We start from the raw sequence: 8,403 nt of genomic DNA on the forward strand, positions 1-8,403 counted from the left end.
TTATGTCCAGCTTCTTAAAGCAATAGAGGATGATCTCTCACGGTGGAGGCGCTTACCCATATCACTCATGGGGAGGATTGCCACAGTTAAAATGATGGTTCTATCTAAAGTAAACTACACTGTAAGAATTTTAACTGTGAAATTACAGTAAATTATTGGTTAATAATTGCATTACTTTCACAGCAATTTGATGTAAATATTTTCACAGCAATTTACTGTAATTAATTCACAGCATGTTACTGTAATTATTTCACAGTAATTTACAATAAAACAACAACTCTTTACTGTGAATTCATGGTTGCCATGCCCAAGGAATTACCGTGATATAGCAGTAATTAGTTGTGGACTTACTGTAAACTGTGAAATAAATACAATAAACTGCTGTGCTGAATTACACTGAATTACTGTAAAAGTAATGCAATTATTAACCAATAATTTACAGTAAATTTACAATTTTACAGCTTAATATATAGTAAAATGCATTTTTAATTTAAATTTTACTACACTCTTGCTTTATGCTCAAAAAAGAAAACAGAACAAAATGATGATTTGTCTTCACGTTTTATTCAAGTGCAAAGTGCAATTATGTTTAACATGAACATTCATAGAACAAATTGTAAGCATACGAACAGTTTAAAAAAAAACAACACATAAAAGTATAAAATATCCAACAAAGATGTACAACAGTACATTGTTAAGGGTACAACAGTACAACCACTACAACTCAGGCATGTACTCTGAAGTTGTTAAAAAAAAATTTTCTACATTGCCTGCCACTCAAAATCTACCAGTTTGCGCATTAGAGTGCTTACATGTGTGTTGATGCCTTCATGCTTCCTCTTCGTTTTGGATCCAGATTCTGGATTGATACCCAGGAAGCATCTGTAAATCAACAAAAAAAAGCATTAATATGGATGTGAACTTTGATGAGGATGAGGACAGTGAGAGTCAGAGTCTGAGTCACAGACAGAACCAGAGGAAGAATCATAGGAAGCAGGTAACGGTGTTTGATAGTCAGAGAGAGAGAGAGACTTGGAAAGGGTGTGTGTGTGTGTGTATTAGAATGATATTTTTGAGTGTACTGTACCTCTGAATAAACTCCAAAGTGCAGGAACTGTCTTCAGGGTACTGAAGATTCAGATTATAGAAACAGGCAAAAAGCGCAGCCAACCCGTTCAAGATGTTGCTGTGTGGTCCCATCACCACTTGTTCCTCAATTGACAACATCCACGCCCTGGGCTTCATCAGCTCACCTGAAATAAGCAGATGTGTGCTGTCATAAACATGTGGAATGCTGAATGTGTCATTGAGAATAAGTTTCATTCAGAAAAGTTTAGCTTCAGAAGAGATGGAGATAAGACTGACACTAAATTGAGCAAAACACATATGGAAGGAATTTATAATCATTTAGAAAACGTTTGTCTTACAATAACAGTACCTTGTACAATCAAGCAGGGGGTGCTTGGCAGCTCCTGTGTCCTTTGTACATCAGCAGCAGTGGCACATGGCTGTAAAATAAGATATGTGTATCATATATCTGTTGTAATCACAAAATGCTCATTTATCTTTTGAACAACTTACATCAGTCTCAAGCATGATGGAGGTTTTGGGCTCTTTGAAGTATGCCATCAGAAGCAGAAGGACACACACAGTCTTATTTGATGTCTCTGGCTCATAATCAGCTAGGATTTCTTCAATTTTGGGATGACGGCTGAGTTCCTGGGAGAACCGAATGATGGTACTGCCTTTGTTGTTCATGGCCTCTCGTATTTTAACAAGGATGGAGACATCTGTCAGTAGGCCGAAGTGGTTGTAAAGGCCTTTCCGCGAAAAAAGAAAAGGCCACTCCTTCTGAATCTCCGCAATCGCTGGTGCAGGGACACTGTTAAGGTACTGGCGTTGGATAACATATGTCTTCTCCATCAGAGCTTCTGCTGTCTCTTCCCCGCCAATTCCTTTCTCCGAGTAGATGTTGGACAGTTGGTTTTTGATTTCATTGAAGCTCTCCATAGTTTCTCCAGATGGGAGTTCTGTAGGACTCCACCTCACACAGCCATACTGATCCACAGGGCCTCTTGCCATTAGTCTGCCCCCCCTCTACCACTGCAGAGAGTGACTGCCATCTCCAACAATATCACCTGTCTTCCCGACATCAGCAAAACATTTAGGGTATTCCCGTACAATGCTCCAGGCGACGCTGTGACATATTGCTCTTGTTGGGTTGAGATCATGCTCAAACATCTGGTCAACTACTGCCCTCACCATGTCTTTTCTGTCGCCTGGTGATGGTCTTGCTTGCTTTGACAATGCTCTTTGAATTGCTGCTGGCATCACGTTCCATCTGACCCGAAAGTCTATATACCATGGCCTGCCAGCCAGTGGAGATGAAGGCAAAGAGGGGCTTGAACTTCTTGCCGAACTCGAGGATGGGGGATCAGGAGAACTGAGAGGTGAAGAGGGGACAGCAGCATATTCCATTTCAACTACTGGAAACATTTAAGTACAAGTCATATTAAATAAATGGCAACTTTGTGGTAAGTTATGAATATAACAAAAATAATTTAGTTTGATTCTCCACCAAATGCCTCATCAAATTATACACCATACACCTTCTCACAATTTAAAAGTTATTTTTACCTCAACAGCCTGGTCCAATATTGAGGTGTTCTGCCTGCTTTCATCACTTTCCTGTTTATACTGCCTCTGAAAAAGAATGGTGAAGAGCAATTAGTGACAGGTCAAACACTTTGTAAGCTGGAAGAGGATAGTAGTCAAGCAAATCATCATGCTTGATGCAAACACAATGCTCTTGGGCTTTGCTTAACTCACAGTAGATTCCCATGTCTCTCAACTTTACATAGGTGTGTTTCTCTGTCACAAAGTGCACACAGTCGTGGCAAATAATGACTAGGTTAATTTCCCCAACATAAAGTTCTTCATCACTGCTCCCAAGCAAAACGAACATTTCTTTTTTGTAAAGAGTGCCTTTAACTGTGACACTGTTACAAGCCATGGCAGACTGTGATTCAAACTCGCAACTGGTGGAACGTTATTCACCAAAACAATGAAATGAATAAACGAGAAGAGGAAATATGTGAAGAGGGAAAAAATGTACCGCTGCCTTCAGTTTGACAGAGTTTTCAACAGGTGGATATCGGTTATTGCCCTACGTTTTTTTTCCCCAAGATGGCATTTATATGTTGCTGTAAATTACACCGTGACACCATGGTTACAAGCCGTTGAAATGCTTGAAAAAAAAAACACAAGTTATTTTAGCCTACGTGCTGCTCTACCGAGAATTTTACACACGTCAGCGTGGGTGTTTTGTACCTTGCTAAACCAACTTGCTAACTTGCTAACGTTACCACAGCCACAGCCTCAAATCAAAATGTGGAGCAAAGATTCACTCTACCGTGACACAAAACGCCCCTTTAGCTCACACACAACAGAAACACACAAACAGTTAATAAAACCTACTTACCTGTTAATCCTCCGTGTGGTTCAGTGAGGTGGTTGCCACTTCGGTGAGATGTCACTTGTGACTGCGCAGAAAACGAGGGGAAATAACATTCACAATAACTTCTGTCTTGTTCTCCTCCGGGCGGGTAGCATCAAGTCCTTGTACTGCCAGCAGTTAAGATTTGAAAGAAACGGTGGCAGGTCCCACAATTCAGTGCAATTCATGTAATTTGCTGTGATTTTACCTGGGACAGCAGGGTCTTTGATCTTGGTAATGAGCAAAATCATGATCTTAGTCCGTCATATAATCTTAATATTCATCGCCAAGAGTCCGTGTTGGATGGTTACAACAAAGTCGCCCTAAGTCATTTAATTATTCGGTGTTTCTCAGATGATAGCCCACTTCAGAATACTTTAAATGGATTGGAGACATAGCTTGTTAGCTACCTAATAGCAGGCAGCTAGTTAAAAAAACGATCTGCTTAGATGGCAATCTACGATTGTCTATTTGCCTCGATTACATTCACGTCACGTCTAAACAACAATCTGTGTTGATGAACACATTTTTGATCAACAAGAAACCTTTTAATCATGAAAATGTTTTCACATTACTGACTCCACTTATGATTGCCATGATGGTCAGACTGTGCTGTAATGGAAACGGCCTGTTATACAGTATTTTGCTGTGAAATAACACAATAAAATACTGTGAAATCCTGGTAATAATTAAAACACCAAATAATACAGCAGATTACTGTGATGGCACTGTTTTTATAGTAAACTTTGAAAGTACAGTCTTATACTGTGAACATTAAAGTTAAATCCTGTAAAGTGATAATACGGCAATATAGTGTGAAATTTTACAGCTGAATATTGTGAAATCCTGGTAATTATTTACAGTGTACCTGTTTTCAATGACACCCACTAAACCATCCTCCAGCTGGTTTAAGTCACTGGACTCACATATATCTAAATTTCTATGGAAAAACAAGCCATCACGTATCAGTCTAAAAACTTTACAACAGACTAAAGATAGAAGCGGATTGGAGCTACTCAACTTTAATCATGTTTTCTTAGCTAACAAGCTGCAGTATATCTCCAAATGGCTTAAACCTACCAGTCTGGATGAAACATGGTTAGATGTAGAGCAAGCATTGTGTGAGGATCTGTTTATCTCTGACCTGCCATTCATCAGCTCAATCATCAAAACACATCAGTGTTTTAAAAGCATCAATATCAGTTCCCCTTTAATGGCTTGGTGGGAATTTCTAAAAATAACCAAATCCTCACTTTTTCCATGTAAGTGTACACCCCTCTGGAACAACCCTGATATCCTGCAAAACAAAAAGCTGATCAATTTTACTCAATGGAAAAATAAAGGAATAAAACAGTTAGAACATATAATAGAAAATGGAAACTTCTTGTCATTTAATATTCTCACTTCACAATATGGAATCAGTAGCAAAACATTTTTAGAATATCACCAGTTATATGTAAAAAAATATACCATTAATCAATTAAACTTACAGCTACCTATTAGGGTGGCAGAATTCATGAATCTCAATGCCCCAAAGCTATTATCAAAAACATATAGACTATTATCCAAACTAGAAGACTCAATCTGTCTTCCAACTTCAAAATGGGAGGGCGACTTATCCAGTAACTTTAATAAAGATAAATGGTCACAAATATGTTTAAACACCTTTAAAATGACTAAGAATTCAAATATGCAACTAATACAATTCAAAATTCTGCATAGAGCTCGTTATACAGGACAAAGGATGTTCAGGATGGGTCTGTCACAATCAAACATCTGCCCACACTGCAATGAAAACACACCTGACAACTATCTCCATGCCTTGTGGTCCTGCACACCTGTCCGCAGGTTCTGGCTTCAGGTATGTGAGGACATGTCAACATGGTTTAAATGTAATATTCCTGCAAACCCACCACTGTGTCTAATAGGTGACTTGGGTGACATTAATATGGTAATTAACTCTGCACACATGATACGCACAGCATTATGTATCGCAAAGAAAACTATCCTTGTGAACTGGAAAACCAAAAATAATCTGTGTATTCAGCAGTTGTAGCATCTCAACGAAGCTGCTACAACTTGAACATAGCACACTGTTAAACGTGGCATGCTGTTGAAAATAGCGAGCTGTTGAATGTGGCGAGCTGTTGAACATGGCGAGTTGTTCAACATGGTGGGTTGTTGAATTTGGCGAGCTGTTGAATGTGGCAAACTGTTGAGTGTGGTGTGCTGTTGAACATGGCGAGACGTTGAATGTGGCGACTGTTGAACATGGCGAGTTGTTGAGCGTGACGGGTTGTTGAATTTGGCGAGCTGTTGAAGTTGGCAAACTGTTGAATGTGGCGAGCTGTTGAACATGACGAGCCGTTGAATGTGGCTTGCTGTTGAACTGGTGCGCTGTTGAATGTGGCAGGCTGTTGAACATAGCGAGCTGTTGAACATGGCAAGCTGTTGAACATGGCGAGTTGTTGAACATGGCGAGTTGTTGAACGTGGCAGGTTGTTGAATGTGGCGCACTGTTGAACATGTCACACTTGAACATGGCGAGCTGTTGAACATGGTGAGTTGTTGAATGTGGTGGGTTGTTGAATTTTGCGAGCTGTTGAACGTGGAGTACTGTTGAATGTAGCGCGCTGTTGAATTTTGCGAGCTGCTGAACGTGGCGAGCTGCTGAATGTGGTGCACTGTTGAATGTAGCGAGCTGTTGAACGTGGCGAGCTGTTGAATGTGGTGAGCTGCTGAATAGGGCGAGTTGTTGAACATGGCAAGCTGTTGAATGTGGCGAGCTGTTGAACATGACGAGCCGTTGAATGTGGTGAACTGTTGAACCTGGCGAGTTGTTGAACATGGCGAGCTGTTAAACCTGGCGAGCTGTTGAACATGGTGAGTTGTTGAATATGGCGAGCTGTTGAACATGGTGAGTTGTTGAATTTGGCGAACTGTTGAACATGACAAGTCGTTGAATGTGGCGAGCTTAAACATGGCGAGTTGTTGAACATGGCAAGCTGTTGAATGTGGTGAGCTGTTGAACATAATGAGCCATTGAATGTGGCGAGCTGTTGAATGTGGCGCGCTGTTGAACATGATGAGCCGTTGAATGTGGCGAGTTGTTGAACATGGCGAGCTGTTGAAAGTGGCGAGTTGTTGAACATGATGAGCTGTTGAATGTGGCGAGCTGTTGAACACAATGAGTCGTTGAATGTGGCGAGTTGTTGAACATGGCAAGCTGTTTAAAGTGGCGAGTTGTTGAACATGATGAGCTGTTGAATGTGGCGAGCTGTTGAACATGATGAGCTGTTGAATGTGGCGAGCTGTTGAACATGATGAGCCGTTGAATGTGGCGAGTTGTTGAACATGGCGAGCTGTTGAAAGTGGCGACTTGTTGAACGTGGTGTGCTGTTGAATGTGGTGTGCGGTTGAACGTGCCACACTGTTGAACACGGCAAGCTGTTGAATTTGGCGTATTGTTGAACATGGTGCGAGGTTGAATGTGGCGAGCTTTTGAATGTGGCGCACGGTTGAACATGCCACACTGTTGAATGTGGCGAGCTGTTGAATGTAGCGCACTGTTGAATGTAGCGAGCTGTTGAATGTAGCGCACTGTTGAATGTAGCGAGCTGTTGAATTTAGTGCTCTGTTGAATGTAGCGAGCTGTTGAACGTGGCGAGCTGCTGAATGTGGTGCACTGTTGAATGTAGCGAGCTGTTGAACGTGGCGAGCTGTTGAATGTGGTGAGCTGCTGAATAGGGCGAGTTGTTGAACATGGCAAGCTGTTGAATGTGGCGAGCTGTTGAACATGACGAGCCGTTGAATGTGGCGAACTGTTGAACCTGGCGAGTTGTTGAACATGGCGAGCTGTTGAATAGGGCGAGTTGTTGAACATGGCGAGCTGTTTAACATGGTGAGTTGTTGAATTTGGCAAGCTGTTGAACATGGCGGGCTGTTGAACATGGCAAGCTGTTGAATGTGGCGTGCTGTTGAACATGGTGCGAGGTTGAATGTAGCGAGCTGTTGAATGTAGTGCTCTGTTGAATGTAGCGAGCTGTTGAATGTAGCGAGCTGTTGAATGTAGCGAGCGGTTGAATGTAGAGCACTGTTGAACGTGGTGAGCTGTTGAATGTAGCGAACTGTTGAATGTAGCGCACTGTTGAATGTAGCGTACTGTTGAATGTAGCGAGCTGTTGAATGTAGCGCACTGTTGAATGTAGCGCACTGTTGAATGTAGCGCACTGTTGAATGTAGCGAGCTGTTGAATGTAGCGAGCTGTTGAATGTTGCGAGCTGTTGAATGTAGCAAGCTGTTGAACATGGCGAGCTGTTGAACATGACGAGCCGTTGAATGTGGCGAGCTGTTGAACCTGGCAAGTTGTTGAATATGGTGAGCAGTTCAAAGTGGCGAGTTGTTGAACGTTGCGAGCTGTTTAACATGGCGAGTTGTTGAACATGGCGAGCTGTTAAACCTGGCCAGCTGTTGAACATGGTGAGTTGTTGAATATGGCGAGCTGTTGAACATGGCGAGCTGCTGAATATGGCAAGCTGTTGAATGTGGCAAGCTGTTGAACATGACAAGCCATTGAATGTGGCAAGCTGTTGAACATGATGAGCCGTTGAATGTGGCGAGCTTAAACATGGCGAGTTGTTGAACATGGCAAGCTGTTGAACATGGCGAGTTGTTGAAGATGGTGGGTTGTTGAATTTGGCGAGCTGTTGAATGTGGCAAACTGTTGAATGTGGTGAGCTGTTGAACATGCCACACATGGTGAGTTGTTGAACGTTGCGGGTTGTTGAATTTTTCGGGGTGTTGAATGTAGCGCGCTGTTGAATGTTGCAAGTTGTTGAATGTAGCGAGCTGCTGAATGTGTTGCACTGTTGAATGTAGCGAGCTGTTGAACGTGGCGAACCGTTGAA

General features: G+C 41.8%; 1 pseudogene; it reads right to left on the reverse strand.

Annotated features, from left to right (window-relative positions):
- Positions 1–665: 665 nt before the first annotated feature.
- LOC121629816 lies at positions 666–2,478 on the reverse strand (annotated as a pseudogene).
- Between the last annotated feature and the right edge of the window lie 5,925 nt (positions 2,479–8,403).

Source organism: Melanotaenia boesemani, chromosome 19, assembly GCF_017639745.1.
Source record: "Melanotaenia boesemani isolate fMelBoe1 chromosome 19, fMelBoe1.pri, whole genome shotgun sequence".
NCBI lineage: Eukaryota > Metazoa > Chordata > Actinopteri > Atheriniformes > Melanotaeniidae > Melanotaenia > Melanotaenia boesemani.